Consider the following 13,607-nt stretch of genomic DNA (forward strand, 5'->3'; position numbering starts at 1 on the left):
AGACGGGCATCTACTCCTTGGCCGACGGTCGCAGGTTCGAATCCTGCCTCGGGCATGGATGTTTGTGATGTCCTTAGGTTAGTTAGGTTTAACTAGTTCTAAGTTCTAGGGGACTAATGACCTCAGCAGTTGAGTCCCATAGTGCTCAGAGCCATTTGAACAATTTGAACCTTGGCCGACGTGGGGAGGGTGCAGCTCAGGTATCGGCAGTACGATCCCTGTGTTGTCAGGGGGCTACAACCTAGAGGGTACATGACGACCCCACCACAACGGGCTGGCTACCGTGCTGGATTTCTGGTGCCATGGAAAGTCAATCATGATCGCTGGTGCAGATGGAGATGCACTATGGGCGTAACTTGGACAACCCATCAGGCGTTTAGGCCCAATTTGAGGAATGGTGGGTATGGTTACAACGCCAGTGCAATGCTGAGTGCCAAGGTCTTAGTGCACTTAGGACCAGTGGTACACCACGTAAGGTGTCCTTCCCCAAAAGGCTCGTACTTCTGTAGAATTTTGAAAAATGGAGGTCAAACCCAAAGGGGGACCATCACATGGAAGACCGAAACGGTTGAAACTCCTTTTAGTCGCCTCGTACGACAGGCAGGAATACCTCGGGCCTATTCTTGCCCCGGACCCGCAGGGGGGACACGAATCGTGACAATCCTGAGCTGTCCGAGCGGCCGTTTCCCGTCCTGCTCGCAATATAGCTACTGTTTCGTGACCGTCAGCAGAATATAGACTAGGGAAGCAGACACACGACGACCATAGAAATGGTGTACGGCTTCATGCCACCTGTTTCCAGCGTAGGGCTGAGCAACTGCATCTGCTGAGGCCCGTTAGCTCAGTTGGTTAGAGCGTCGTGCTAATAACGCGAAGGTCGTGGGTTCGATCCCCCCACGGGCCACTACTCTTTTACTACTACGAAAAGACAGCGCCGATTTCAGCTGGCGAGTGTGATGACCAAAAGATCATCACCCTGCGTGGAAGTTGATAGAGGATCCGAACCCGACTCGTCGGGAAGCGCTACAGCATTCACTCGGCAATGGCCATAATATCTTGAATACACTGGTTCTCAACCGATAAAGAGAAAATGAAAGAAAATGTCGGATTGCCGATGCGTAACAACTTTGGCCCTTGTCAGTACTTGGGCGGGTGAGCGCATAGGAACACAGGGCACTATTGGCACTTTTACTTCCTACTTTTGTTTCTCCTTTGTTTTCGGAGCTACAGCCCGATTCGGTCAGGGAGACGCCACCGTGAAATGAAGGGGGGCGTGCTGTGTGTCCATCGCCTCGCCTCTCCTTACCTCTCTCAGTCGTTTCTCGTGCTTGTTTTGATATAGGCCGATTTGAGAGCGTCAGCTGAGCGAAGTCGAGACAAGTCGAGACACACTAAGGGCTGGTATGCAGCGAGTAGGAGGCCGGAAAAACAATTTAAGAGCGCGTGGCAAAAGTACTCATACGCGAAATTAAAAGCCTGCTGCGGTGGCCGGGAATCGAACCCGGATCAACTGCTTGGAAGGCAACTATGCTGACCATTACACCACCACCGCACAAGCGAGCGCCGCGCGTCCGCGCTGTGTCTGCTTCCCGCCAGTCGGCAGCGGCCGAAGGTGATCGTATCTGGCAGGCGCATTTCCAGGCAGGCTAGGGGAGCACATCCAGACGCATTCGGACAGCGTATCCGTGCACATCGCGCGGAGCAGCGGGACGGTTGCGGCTTTGTTTACGTCGCCGGGACTTGGCGCTTCGTTCTTCGTGATTGCTGCTTTGAAGATTTGTAAGTAACAAAATGTCGACATTTTCGAGAGCTAACACCGCTCAGTGTGTCTTTGATAGAAGTGCTGTCCGCCCTACCGCATTTGAAATACACGAATGGTTATTCGAAGACTTAAAGATACCGGAAGAAATCGTAGACACCTTTCAATTGGACTTTGTTCAGTATTGATTGTTCTTGAAATTTACGTCTGGGGACATGTGTGAAAAATTTGTTGCTAAATTCGGTGGCAGTCGCCGTTTTAAACATGCAGACGGCAGTATTAGTAATGTGCAAATTGTGGCGTCAGGGTTTGGAATTCGAACTGCCCGTGTTTTTAATGTACCGCCTGAATGCCCTTATCAAGTTTTATCTCGTGCCTTGTCGCGATTTGGTGACGTTCTGAACATTACGATGGAGAAATGGTCTAGTGCATACCGTTATAAAGTTGCTAGTGGTGTCCGTAGTGTACGGATGGATCTGAAACAACATATTCCTTCCTACTTTGTAATCGGTGGGGTGCACAGATCTCATATATCGGGCAAGCGCCGACATGTGCCGTATGTCATTCCACGGAACATTTAAGGGGTGACTGCCCTCGACGGCGGCCTGTTCAGTTACCGCGCCAAGATGATGTGGGTGGTAGCGATAAATTTGTGCCCCTTATGAGTGAGATTGTAGCAGGAACATCCTTTACCGGTCCGACCGTCGGCCGTTGCTTCTGTCGAAGACAGGTCCGTCGCGGAACATAGTTACACGACTGTCGGGCAGGAGGAAATGGAGGTTGTCCAGGACCCGCCTGCCCCGACCGACCGGGTTGATGACGAACGGGACGTACGCCCTGTTAATACTGATGCCGTTCAATCGGAATCGGTGGAGGCAACAGACGCTTCTTTACCCCCGCCGCCCCTCCCGGTGCCAACTTCTGCCGAAACTATAACGCCTTCAGCGGAAAGTAAAAAAGCAACGCCGCCAGCGGGGCAAGGGTAAACAGGTCAGGGATCCGAACCCGGCCGCCCTCGCGAATCCGCCAGCCACGGAGAGTGGCAGTGAAAGTGAGGCAATGTCACAGGGTTCCTCCCGTAATAGCAGCCCCGCCAGGACAGAGAAGATTCGAGCACACACTGCACACTTGAAACAATTTCTCAGTGCCGGGAAGGAACAGGACATTGCTGCTGCAAAGCGTAAATTAGAACAGGCCAGTGAGCAGTTACCACAGCGCCCGCGTAAATATTCGGTGCCGTCACAGCCGGCCGTAACATCGCGCGGCGGCCAGGCGGAAGCCACCCAGTCGTCGGGCGACGCACGACCACCCCCGCCACCTGATAGTCACAGCCCGTGGTGGCAGCAGCAGGAGGACGAGGGGGGCCAGTAGACGTGTGCGCAGACCTACATCGTTGTCATGAGTCCACCTACATTGCACTTGACCTGGAAACTACTGTATCTTGTACCGCGTCCAGTGTATTGTCGTGCCATGTTTTTGTAGAATTGCTACTAACCACTATAGTGTTTTAAGACCTATTGAAATTTCCATTTTTATGCCAGCTGCTGTTCGTTTAAGTGTAAGTCCGGCTTCGTTGGTGTTTTTTCTCTTGCTCTGTATTGTCCATCTGCTTAATATGTCAACGCAATCACAACCAACGGGTATGTTTTCTGTTTTGACATTAAACGTTGCCGGTATCTCAGCGGCGCACAAGATAGCAGCTTTTACAGACGTTTTATTTCATGGAAATTTTAGTATTGCCCTTCTTCAAGAGGTATCTAGTGACGTTTTTAGCAATATCCCAGGTTATGATGTTGTTTACAATCTGAATAGTGATAATAATTGTGGCACTGCGATTTTATATGAGTCGTCTTTAGAACCTACGGACATCCAACTTCTCCCAAATGGTCGTGTCTTAGCGTGTGTGATTGAGGGAGTCCAATTTGTCAACGTCTATGTGCCCTCGGGGACTGATCAAAAACGCACACGCGCTCGTTTTTTTACCACGGACATATGCCCCTTTTTGGCTACGGCTCGCCCTATCATATTGGGTGGTGATTTTAATTGTGTTGTTGCCTCTGCTGACCAATACCCCACCCCCACTAAATGAGCTGAACTGATTACCCTTTTAAATGCAGTGGACTTGCGTGATACGTGGCGTCACTACCATCCCATTATGACGCAGTATACGCACTTTTCTACTAGGGGGGCCAGTCGAATTGATAGGATCTACGTTTCACGGGAGCTAACAGGCGCTTTATGTGCAGTCGAAGTTCTGCCTGTCGCCGTGAGTGATCACTGTGGCTACGTGTGCGTTTTGCGGTTGCCGTGCTGTCGCACGAAATCTCTTCCGGCATATTGGAAATTCAATACCGGCCATCTGGGTGCCGAAGGGCTCCGTGCGGAGATACGTGTCGCATGGCAGCAGTGTTTAACAAAGTTCCATACTTACGGGTCCTGCATCGAGTGGTGGGTGGCGCATGCCAAACCAATTTTGCGGAAGGCGGCGCAATTATATAGTCGAGAAACGAGTTACTGGCACAGGCGTACTTTAGCATTTTATCAGCAGTGCTTACAGGATGCTATCCATGCACCTGCTGGCCCGGACGCAAATATTAGACTCCGCCTGAGCAAAATTAAAACCCAGATTCTGAGGCTGCACCGGGAAAGGTCGCGGGGTTTAACGGTTCGGAGCCGTCCGTTATGCCACATCGATGACGAAGAGCCATCGCTCTATCATCTTGCCCGGGAGAAGACACAGGCTCGCAAAAAGTATATTGATGCGCTAGAAACTGATGGGGGGATTGTCTTATCGCAGCGGCACGAAATTGTACGTCATATCTCCGACTATTATACTTCGCTCTTTCACGACACTACCGTGGACGGGGAGGCCATGCGACTTTTATTACATGACTTAGTCGACTGCATGTCCGAACCTGACCGTGAAGAGCTGGTTGCAGAGGTGTCTAATCAGGACGTGTTACAGATCTTGAAAGCCAGCACGACAGGCAAGTCGCCTGGACCCGACGGTCTTCCTACAGAATTTTATATTACTTTCTGGGATATTGTAGGGGACAAGTTTACGGTACTGGTGAACGAAGTGCTTCGCGGCTTCGTCATCCCGAGTCAGTTTCTCGCAGGGCACATTGTTCTTATCCCCAAAAAACGGGGTCCGTGTCGTGTCACCGATCTGCGGCCAATTACGCTGCTGAATGCTGATTACAAGTTGGCGGCCAGATGTGTTGCAGCGAAGTTACAGGCAGTCATGGACAAAATCATCTGCCCGTTTCAATCCTGCGGCGTTAAGAGGCGGACCATTTTCAATGCAGCGTCTACCTATCGTGACATCATCGCTTACTCGGCCGTCCATCGGCTTTCAGCCTGTGTTCTTTCTCTGGACTTTGCCAACGCGTTTGACAGGATGAGCCACGATTATTTGATGCACGTTATGGACAGAATGGGCTTTGGCCCCCGCTTCATTTGCGTGATTCGCCATTTCCTGACAGGAGCCAGTTCGGTGGTGACTATTAATGGATGGAGAACACCACCTATAGTTCTTCGTAGGTCGGTGCGACAGGGCTGTCCCTTATCTATGTACCTTTTTGTCATTGCTTTGGACCCACTGCTGCGTGCGCTCGACCGCACGATAGGCGGCGTGGATATTCATCTTGCCACTGTGAAATGTCTCGCTTATGCTGATGACGTAGGTGTTTTTATCGGCGACGACGACGATTTTCATCACATCCGGCCCTTATTGAGGAGGTATGAGCGTGCGTCGGGTGCCTTGATAAATCCAAGGAAGACCGTAATGATTCCTTTAGGAAATTGTGAAGTGGATCCCGATCAGACTTGGTTTCGCGTAGCCCGTCATCACATTATCTTGGGCCTTGACGTTACTGCTAATCCCCAACAGATGCGGGCGCGCACCTGGCGCCGGCTGCTCAATCATGTCAAAGGCCTTTGTAAGACTTACGCCAGTCGACGCCTCACCCTCCTCCAGAAGGTCGACCTAATTAACAACGCCGTGTATTCCAAGGCCTGGTACGTGGCACAGCTCCTGGACGTTCCACGCCCACTCGCCCGATCATTTTCGCAGGCCGCTTACTGGCTCCTGTGGCGCCACGAAATCTTCAAGGTTCGGGCGGCAACGTGCGTCCTCGACACCACCTTCGGGGGACTCGGCCTCGTCGATTTTTCCAGGAAGTGTTCGGCGCTGCTGGTGCACCGCATGGCCACCTTGCAAGCTAACAGCCCGGATGGAACGGCGGCGGCCATGCTCGTCGCTTACCGGCCGCCCTCCGAGAGCGCACCGGTGTCCGTGGTGGGCATCCCGTATCAACTCGGCTACGTCAGAGCTTACTACCTGCAGCGGAGCTACGTACTGGAAACGGCGCTGGACAGGAACAGGAATGTTCGCCGACTGTATGCGGCAATGGTGGGGAGGCCACCCCCTCACAAGCTCGCTCTTCGTTTCCCCGCGACCGACTGGCGGCAAGTGTGGTTGAATATTCATCATTCCGTGTTGCCCTCCGGCGTTCGGTCCCAGTGGTATAAACTGGTTAACAATACGGTGGCCACTAACCAACGTCTCTCGGACATCCGCCTGCTGCCGTCTGCCAACTGTGGTGCATGCGGCGTTCCAGACACACGGGAGCATCGCTTTCAATGTGGCCTTGTGTCGGCCATCTGGAAACTGTGTAGGGTCATGGTGGCTCTGATCAACAGGACGACACCCTCGCACGTGACTCTCAATGATGTTCTTGCGCCAGGGTTTAAACCCTTCCCTCGCGCGAAGCACAATACCATGGTGTGGCTCTTAGGTCACACAGTCTTCGCCATTCTGGATTGCCAAGTCCAGGACGTATATACATATTTAGCATACTTGTGGGATGCACATTCCCATGTCCAGCGGCTGAAACATTATAACGAACTTTTTGCCAATTTTCTGTGTGCGGCGTTAAAACATGGTTACGCGAAGATGTTCAATAGATGATACATTGAAAACTCCATTTACGACTGAAGAGGCTATCTCTTATTTTTCGTTTTTTTTTTCAATCATTTTTGTTTGGATTTGACCAGATGGTTTTGATGGATCTGTGAGACAATTATGCGCTAAAGAAGAAGATTATCTTTTATTTATTTTATTTGACTTATGGCAGTGTTGCATTTCGTTTTCCACATGGAAGTGACAATATTATTTTAATTCCCATTTACTACCTTCTTCTTCCGATCTTAGGAGTGCGTTTTTAATTTGTCTTCTCCACGCGCATCCTTTTCTCCGAGAATGGACATGGAACTTAATTGTGTGTTTTTTGTATAAGAACGAACTTTCCTACGACTTTTAGTTACTCGTCGTCTGTGGCATCTTTTAGGATGGATCTTTTATTTTGCCATTTTCTTTGTTTGCAGAGGACCATTGTCTTTTATTGTGCATTTCATTGCTGGACGGAAGATTAGAGTTTGTGGCAGAATTTTCATTTCTTTTTTGATTTTCACGATATGATCCACGAGAGCAGCCGTCGGCGACGAGCGTATACCACAACCGATATGATAGCGTTGAAGCTCGCCGATGAAGGCATATTTTGGTGAGCGCAAGGAGGGCTATAAGGGGAGTTGGGAGGCCCTAAAAAAAAAAAAAAAAATAAAAAAAATAAAAAAAAAGAAAAAAAAAAAAAAAGTGGTAGAATGCTCGCCTGCCACGCGGGCGGCCCGGGTTCGATTCCCGGCCGATGCATCATTTTGCTTTTCCCGCGATAATGCTGCCGCGTGGCTTGAGCGCTTGAGATGCACGATCCACAAGAATGTGTAGCTGGATTTCCCTTGAGAAGGACCGAGAACGCAGCACTCGCGGGTCCCCACTAGGACGCTCGCATCATGTTCTACAGACTAGCGTCGGCCTGGCCTCACAAGTTGCTGGGTCCGGGTGCCTCCGAGGCACTGAACTTCAACGACAAGGAGTGCTGCCTATCGTTGCAACAGCAGCAGCAGCACCGCAATCAACTGGGCCGGCAGTGCACGTGTAGCAACAGAACACGTTATCCAGGAAGTACAGTGTCTCTACGTCTAATATTGGGTAAGGTGTTTACCCAGTTTCCAGGACAAGCGGTGCACCCGTGCCTCGGTAGCGCAGTAGGCAGCGCGTAAGTCTCATAATCTTAAGGTCGTGAGTTCGATCCTCACCCGGGGCATTTAATTTTCTGTGACATGGTGGTGCTGTTGCTAGGGCGCCAACGTCTTTCTTGTTTGTTATCCACAGCGTTTCAACGCTTCAGCGGGAAAATGTTTACTTCCTGTTATTGCTACTTACAGCTTCCCTTTTCCTCTTCTCCCAGCAGAGCGTGAAGCCAAAAGCATTGCTCTGCGACGTTTGAGGTGCGCGCCTTGCCAGTCAGTATGTGCAAAGATGCTCGCAAAGAGAGGGGGGCGCCGACGCGGCACTCGACACGAAATGCGACAAGCGACCGTACGAACGGTCGAACGAAACGGCCACATCCGGTGTGGTCTAGTGGCTAGGATACCTGGCTTTCACCCAGGAGGCCCGGGTTCGATTCCCGGTACCGGAACGGAATTTTTTCCACACGAATCGTGACAAGTTTGAGCTGTCCGAGCGGCCGTTTCCCGTCCTGCTCGCAATATAGCTACTGTTTCGTGACCGTCAGCAGAATATAGACTAGGGAAGCAGACACACGACGACCATAGAAATGGTGTGCGGCTTCATGCCACCTGTTTCCAGCGTAGGGCTGAGCAACTGCATCTGCCGAGGCCCGTTAGCTCAGTTGGTTAGAGCGTCGTGCTAATAACGCGAAGGTCGTGGGTTCGATCCCCCCACGGGCCACTACTCTTTTCCTACTACGAAAAGGCGGCGCCGATTTCAGCTGGCGAGTGTGGTGACCAAAAGATCATCACCCTGCGTGGAAGTTGATAGAGGATCCGAACCCGACTCGTCGGGGAGCGCTACAGCATTCACTCGGCAATGGCCATAATATCTTGAATACACTGGTTCTCAACCGATAAAGAGAAAATGAAAGAAAATGTCCGATTGCCGATGCGTAACAACTTTGGCCCTTGTCAGTACTTGGGCGGGTGAGCGCATGGGAACACAGGGCGCTATTGGCACTTTTACTTCCTATTTTTGTTTCTCCTTTCTTTTCGGAGCTACAGCCCGATTCGGTCAGGGAGACGCCACCGTGAAATGAAGGGGGCGTGCTGTGTGTCCCTCCTTACCTCTCTCAGTCGTTTCTCGTGCTTGTCGTTTTGATATAGGCCGATTTGAGAGCGTCAGCTCTCGCGTCAGCCGAGCAAAGTCGAGACACACTAAGGGCTGGTATGCAGCGAGTAAGAGGGCGAAAAAACAATAATTTAAGAGCGCGTGGCAAAAGTACTCATACGCGAAATTAAAAGCCTGCTGCGGTGGCCGGGAATCGAACCCGGATCAACTGCTTGGAAGGCAACTATGCTGACCATTACACCACCACCGCACAAGCGAGCGCCGCGCGTCCGCGCTGTGTCGGCTTCCCGCCAGTCGGCAGCGGCCGAAGGTGATCGTACCTGGCAGGCGCATTTCGAGGCAGGCTAGGGGAGCACATCCAGACGCATTCGGACAGCGTATCCGCGTACACTTCGCATCCTTTGGCAAGAGTTGGGCGCCGGCAACGCAAGAGTACGCAGAGGACCGCGTTCTGGCGGCATTTTTAAGCAGAGCAGTGCAGTGCAGGATTCAGCGTCTGCAGCATCTTTTCCACAGAATGCTACGGCGCTTGACGGCAGTCCCACTTTCCCTTGAGACATCTGCGCGGCAAGCAGCGTCAAGTTACCGCTGGCCCGAGCATCGGTGGTTCAGTGGTAGAATGCTCGCCTGCCACGCGGGCGGCCCGGGTTCGATTCCCGGCCGATGCATCATTTTGCTTTTCCCGCGATAATGCTGCCGCGTGGCTTGAGCGCTTGAGATGCACGATCCACAAGAATGTGTAGCTGGATTTCCCTTGAGAAGGACCGAGAACGCAGCACTCGCGGGTCCCCACTAGGACGCTCGCATCATGTTCTACAGACTAGCGTCGGCCTGGCCTCACAAGTTGCTGGGTCCGGGTGCCTCCGAGGCACTGAACTTCAACGACAAGGAGTGCTGCCTATCGTTGCAACAGCAGCAGCAGCACCGCAATCAACTGGGCCGGCAGTGCACGTGTAGCAACAGAACACGTTATCCAGGAAGTACAGTGTCTCTACGTCTAATATTGGGTAAGGTGTTTACCCAGTTTCCAGGACAAGCGGTGCACCCGTGCCTCGGTAGCGCAGTAGGCAGCGCGTAAGTCTCATAATCTTAAGGTCGTGAGTTCGATCCTCACCCGGGGCATTTAATTTTCTGTGACATGGTGGTGCTGTTGCTAGGGCGCCAACGTCTTTCTTGTTTGTTATCCACAGCGTTTCAACGCTTCAGCGGGAAAATGTTTACTTCCTGTTATTGCTACTTACAGCTTCCCTTTTCCTCTTCTCCCAGCAGAGCGTGAAGCCAAAAGCATTGCTCTGCGACGTTTGAGGTGCGCGCCTTGCCAGTCAGTATGTGCAAAGATGCTCGCAAAGAGAGGGGGGCGCCGACGCGGCACTCGACACGAAATGCGACAAGCGACCGTACGAACGGTCGAACGAAACGGCCACATCCGGTGTGGTCTAGTGGCTAGGATACCTGGCTTTCACCCAGGAGGCCCGGGTTCGATTCCCGGTACCGGAACGGAATTTTTTCCACACGAATCGTGACAAGTTTGAGCTGTCCGAGCGGCCGTTTCCCGTCCTGCTCGCAATATAGCTACTGTTTCGTGACCGTCAGCAGAATATAGACTAGGGAAGCAGACACACGACGACCATAGAAATGGTGTGCGGCTTCATGCCACCTGTTTCCAGCGTAGGGCTGAGCAACTGCATCTGCCGAGGCCCGTTAGCTCAGTTGGTTAGAGCGTCGTGCTAATAACGCGAAGGTCGTGGGTTCGATCCCCCCACGGGCCACTACTCTTTTCCTACTACGAAAAGGCGGCGCCGATTTCAGCTGGCGAGTGTGGTGACCAAAAGATCATCACCCTGCGTGGAAGTTGATAGAGGATCCGAACCCGACTCGTCGGGGAGCGCTACAGCATTCACTCGGCAATGGCCATAATATCTTGAATACACTGGTTCTCAACCGATAAAGAGAAAATGAAAGAAAATGTCCGATTGCCGATGCGTAACAACTTTGGCCCTTGTCAGTACTTGGGCGGGTGAGCGCATGGGAACACAGGGCGCTATTGGCACTTTTACTTCCTATTTTTGTTTCTCCTTTCTTTTCGGAGCTACAGCCCGATTCGGTCAGGGAGACGCCACCGTGAAATGAAGGGGGCGTGCTGTGTGTCCCTCCTTACCTCTCTCAGTCGTTTCTCGTGCTTGTCGTTTTGATATAGGCCGATTTGAGAGCGTCAGCTCTCGCGTCAGCCGAGCAAAGTCGAGACACACTAAGGGCTGGTATGCAGCGAGTAAGAGGGCGAAAAAACAATAATTTAAGAGCGCGTGGCAAAAGTACTCATACGCGAAATTAAAAGCCTGCTGCGGTGGCCGGGAATCGAACCCGGATCAACTGCTTGGAAGGCAACTATGCTGACCATTACACCACCACCGCACAAGCGAGCGCCGCGCGTCCGCGCTGTGTCGGCTTCCCGCCAGTCGGCAGCGGCCGAAGGTGATCGTACCTGGCAGGCGCATTTCGAGGCAGGCTAGGGGAGCACATCCAGACGCATTCGGACAGCGTATCCGCGCACACTTCGCATCCTTTGGCAAGAGTTGGGCGCCGGCAACGCAAGAGTACGCAGAGGACCGCGTTCTGGCGGCATTTTTAAGCAGAGCAGTGCAGTGCAGGATTCAGCGTCTGCAGCATCTTTTCCACAGAATGCTACGGCGCTTGACGGCAGTCCCACTTTCCCTTGAGACATCTGCGCGGCAAGCAGCGCCAAGTTACCGCTGGCCCGAGCATCGGTGGTTCAGTGGTAGAATGCTCGCCTGCCACGCGGGCGGCCCGGGTTCGATTCCCGGCCGATGCATCATTTTGCTTTTCCCGCGATAATGCTGCCGCGTGGCTTGAGCGCTTGAGATGCACGATCCACAAGAATGTGTAGCTGGATTTCCCTTGAGAAGGACCGAGAACGCAGCACTCGCGGGTCCCCACTAGGACGCTCGCATCATGTTCTACAGACTAGCGTCGGCCTGGCCTCACAAGTTGCTGGGTCCGGGTGCCTCCGAGGCACTGAACTTCAACGACAAGGAGTGCTGCCTATCGTTGCAACAGCAGCAGCAGCACCGCAATCAACTGGGCCGGCAGTGCACGTGTAGCAACAGAACACGTTATCCAGGAAGTACAGTGTCTCTACGTCTAATATTGGGTAAGGTGTTTACCCAGTTTCCAGGACAAGCGGTGCACCCGTGCCTCGGTAGCGCAGTAGGCAGCGCGTAAGTCTCATAATCTTAAGGTCGTGAGTTCGATCCTCACCCGGGGCATTTAATTTTCTGTGACATGGTGGTGCTGTTGCTAGGGCGCCAACGTATTTCTTGTTTGTTATCCACAGCGTTTCAACGCTTCAGCGGGAAAATGTTTACTTCCTGTTATTGCTACTTACAGCTTCCCTTTTCCTCTTCTCCCAGCAGAGCGTGAAGCCAAAAGCATTGCTCTGCGACGTTTGAGGTGCGCGCCTTGCCAGTCAGTATGTGCAAAGATGCTCGCAAAGAGAGGGGGGCGCCGACGCGGCACTCGACACGAAATGCGACAAGCGACCGTACGAACGGTCGAACGAAACGGCCACATCCGGTGTGGTCTAGTGGCTAGGATACCTGGCTTTCACCCAGGAGGCCCGGGTTCGATTCCCGGTACCGGAACGGAATTTTTTCCACACGAATCGTGACAAGTTTGAGCTGTCCGAGCGGCCGTTTCCCGTCCTGCTCGCAATATAGCTACTGTTTCGTGACCGTCAGCAGAATATAGACTAGGGAAGCAGACACACGACGACCATAGAAATGGTGTGCGGCTTCATGCCACCTGTTTCCAGCGTAGGGCTGAGCAACTGCATTTGCCGAGGCCCGTTAGCTCAGTTGGTTAGAGCGTTGTGCTAATAACGCGAAGGTCGTGGGTTCGATCCCCCCACGGGCCACTACTCTTTTCCTACTACGAAAAGGCGGCGCCGATTTCAGCTGGCGAGTGTGGTGACCAAAAGATCATCACCCTGCGTGGAAGTTGATAGAGGATCCGAACCCGACTCGTCGGGGAGCGCTACAGCATTCACTCGGCAATGGCCATAATATCTTGAATACACTGGTTCTCAACCGATAAAGAGAAAATGAAAGAAAATGTCCGATTGCCGATGCGTAACAACTTTGGCCCTTGTCAGTACTTGGGCGGGTGAGCGCATGGGAACACAGGGCGCTATTGGCACTTTTACTTCCTATTTTTGTTTCTCCTTTCTTTTCGGAGCTACAGCCCGATTCGGTCAGGGAGACGCCACCGTGAAATGAAGGGGGCGTGCTGTGTGTCCCTCCTTACCTCTCTCAGTCGTTTCTCGTGCTTGTCGTTTTGATATAGGCCGATTTGAGAGCGTCAGCTCTCGCGTCAGCCGAGCAAAGTCGAGACAAGTCGAGACACACTAAGGGCTGGTATGCAGCGAGTAAGAGGGCGAAAAAACAATAATTTAAGAGCGCGTGGCAAAAGTACTCATACGCGAAATTAAAAGCCTGCTGCGGTGGCCGGGAATCGAACCCGGATCAACTGCTTGGAAGGCAACTATGCTGACCATTACACCACCACCGCACAAGCGAGCGCCGCGCGTCCGCGCTGTGTCGGCTTCCCGCCAGTCGGCAGCGGCCG

The 13,607-nt window shown here is 52.5% G+C and overlaps 16 non-coding genes across 16 annotated transcripts; 12 read left to right on the plus strand and 4 right to left on the minus strand.

Moving 5' to 3' along the window:
- Window positions 1-830: 830 nt before the first annotated feature.
- Window positions 831-904, plus strand: Trnai-aau. Its single transcript has one exon. It is a non-coding gene; the product is annotated as a tRNA-Ile (tRNA).
- A 576-nt stretch (window positions 905-1,480) lies between these two features.
- Window positions 1,481-1,552, minus strand: Trnag-ucc. The gene has a single exon. It is a non-coding gene; the product is annotated as a tRNA-Gly (tRNA).
- A 6,301-nt stretch (window positions 1,553-7,853) lies between these two features.
- Window positions 7,854-7,926, plus strand: Trnam-cau. The gene has a single exon. It is a non-coding gene; the product is annotated as a tRNA-Met (tRNA).
- Window positions 7,927-8,229: 303 nt separating this feature from the next.
- Trnae-uuc lies at window positions 8,230-8,301 on the plus strand. The gene has a single exon. It is a non-coding gene; the product is annotated as a tRNA-Glu (tRNA).
- A 198-nt stretch (window positions 8,302-8,499) lies between these two features.
- Trnai-aau lies at window positions 8,500-8,573 on the plus strand. The gene has a single exon. It is a non-coding gene; the product is annotated as a tRNA-Ile (tRNA).
- Window positions 8,574-9,144: 571 nt separating this feature from the next.
- On the minus strand, window positions 9,145-9,216 carry Trnag-ucc. The gene has a single exon. It is a non-coding gene; the product is annotated as a tRNA-Gly (tRNA).
- A 347-nt stretch (window positions 9,217-9,563) lies between these two features.
- Trnag-gcc lies at window positions 9,564-9,634 on the plus strand. Its single transcript has one exon. It is a non-coding gene; the product is annotated as a tRNA-Gly (tRNA).
- Window positions 9,635-10,015: 381 nt separating this feature from the next.
- On the plus strand, window positions 10,016-10,088 carry Trnam-cau. Its single transcript has one exon. It is a non-coding gene; the product is annotated as a tRNA-Met (tRNA).
- A 303-nt stretch (window positions 10,089-10,391) lies between these two features.
- Window positions 10,392-10,463, plus strand: Trnae-uuc. The gene has a single exon. It is a non-coding gene; the product is annotated as a tRNA-Glu (tRNA).
- A 198-nt stretch (window positions 10,464-10,661) lies between these two features.
- Window positions 10,662-10,735, plus strand: Trnai-aau. Its single transcript has one exon. It is a non-coding gene; the product is annotated as a tRNA-Ile (tRNA).
- Window positions 10,736-11,306: 571 nt separating this feature from the next.
- On the minus strand, window positions 11,307-11,378 carry Trnag-ucc. The gene has a single exon. It is a non-coding gene; the product is annotated as a tRNA-Gly (tRNA).
- A 347-nt stretch (window positions 11,379-11,725) lies between these two features.
- Window positions 11,726-11,796, plus strand: Trnag-gcc. The gene has a single exon. It is a non-coding gene; the product is annotated as a tRNA-Gly (tRNA).
- A 381-nt stretch (window positions 11,797-12,177) lies between these two features.
- On the plus strand, window positions 12,178-12,250 carry Trnam-cau. The gene has a single exon. It is a non-coding gene; the product is annotated as a tRNA-Met (tRNA).
- A 303-nt stretch (window positions 12,251-12,553) lies between these two features.
- Trnae-uuc lies at window positions 12,554-12,625 on the plus strand. The gene has a single exon. It is a non-coding gene; the product is annotated as a tRNA-Glu (tRNA).
- A 198-nt stretch (window positions 12,626-12,823) lies between these two features.
- Trnai-aau lies at window positions 12,824-12,897 on the plus strand. Its single transcript has one exon. It is a non-coding gene; the product is annotated as a tRNA-Ile (tRNA).
- A 581-nt stretch (window positions 12,898-13,478) lies between these two features.
- On the minus strand, window positions 13,479-13,550 carry Trnag-ucc. Its single transcript has one exon. It is a non-coding gene; the product is annotated as a tRNA-Gly (tRNA).
- Between the last annotated feature and the right edge of the window lie 57 nt (window positions 13,551-13,607).

This window comes from Schistocerca piceifrons, unplaced genomic scaffold (genome assembly GCF_021461385.2).
Source record: "Schistocerca piceifrons isolate TAMUIC-IGC-003096 unplaced genomic scaffold, iqSchPice1.1 HiC_scaffold_458, whole genome shotgun sequence".
Lineage (NCBI taxonomy): Eukaryota > Metazoa > Arthropoda > Insecta > Orthoptera > Acrididae > Schistocerca > Schistocerca piceifrons.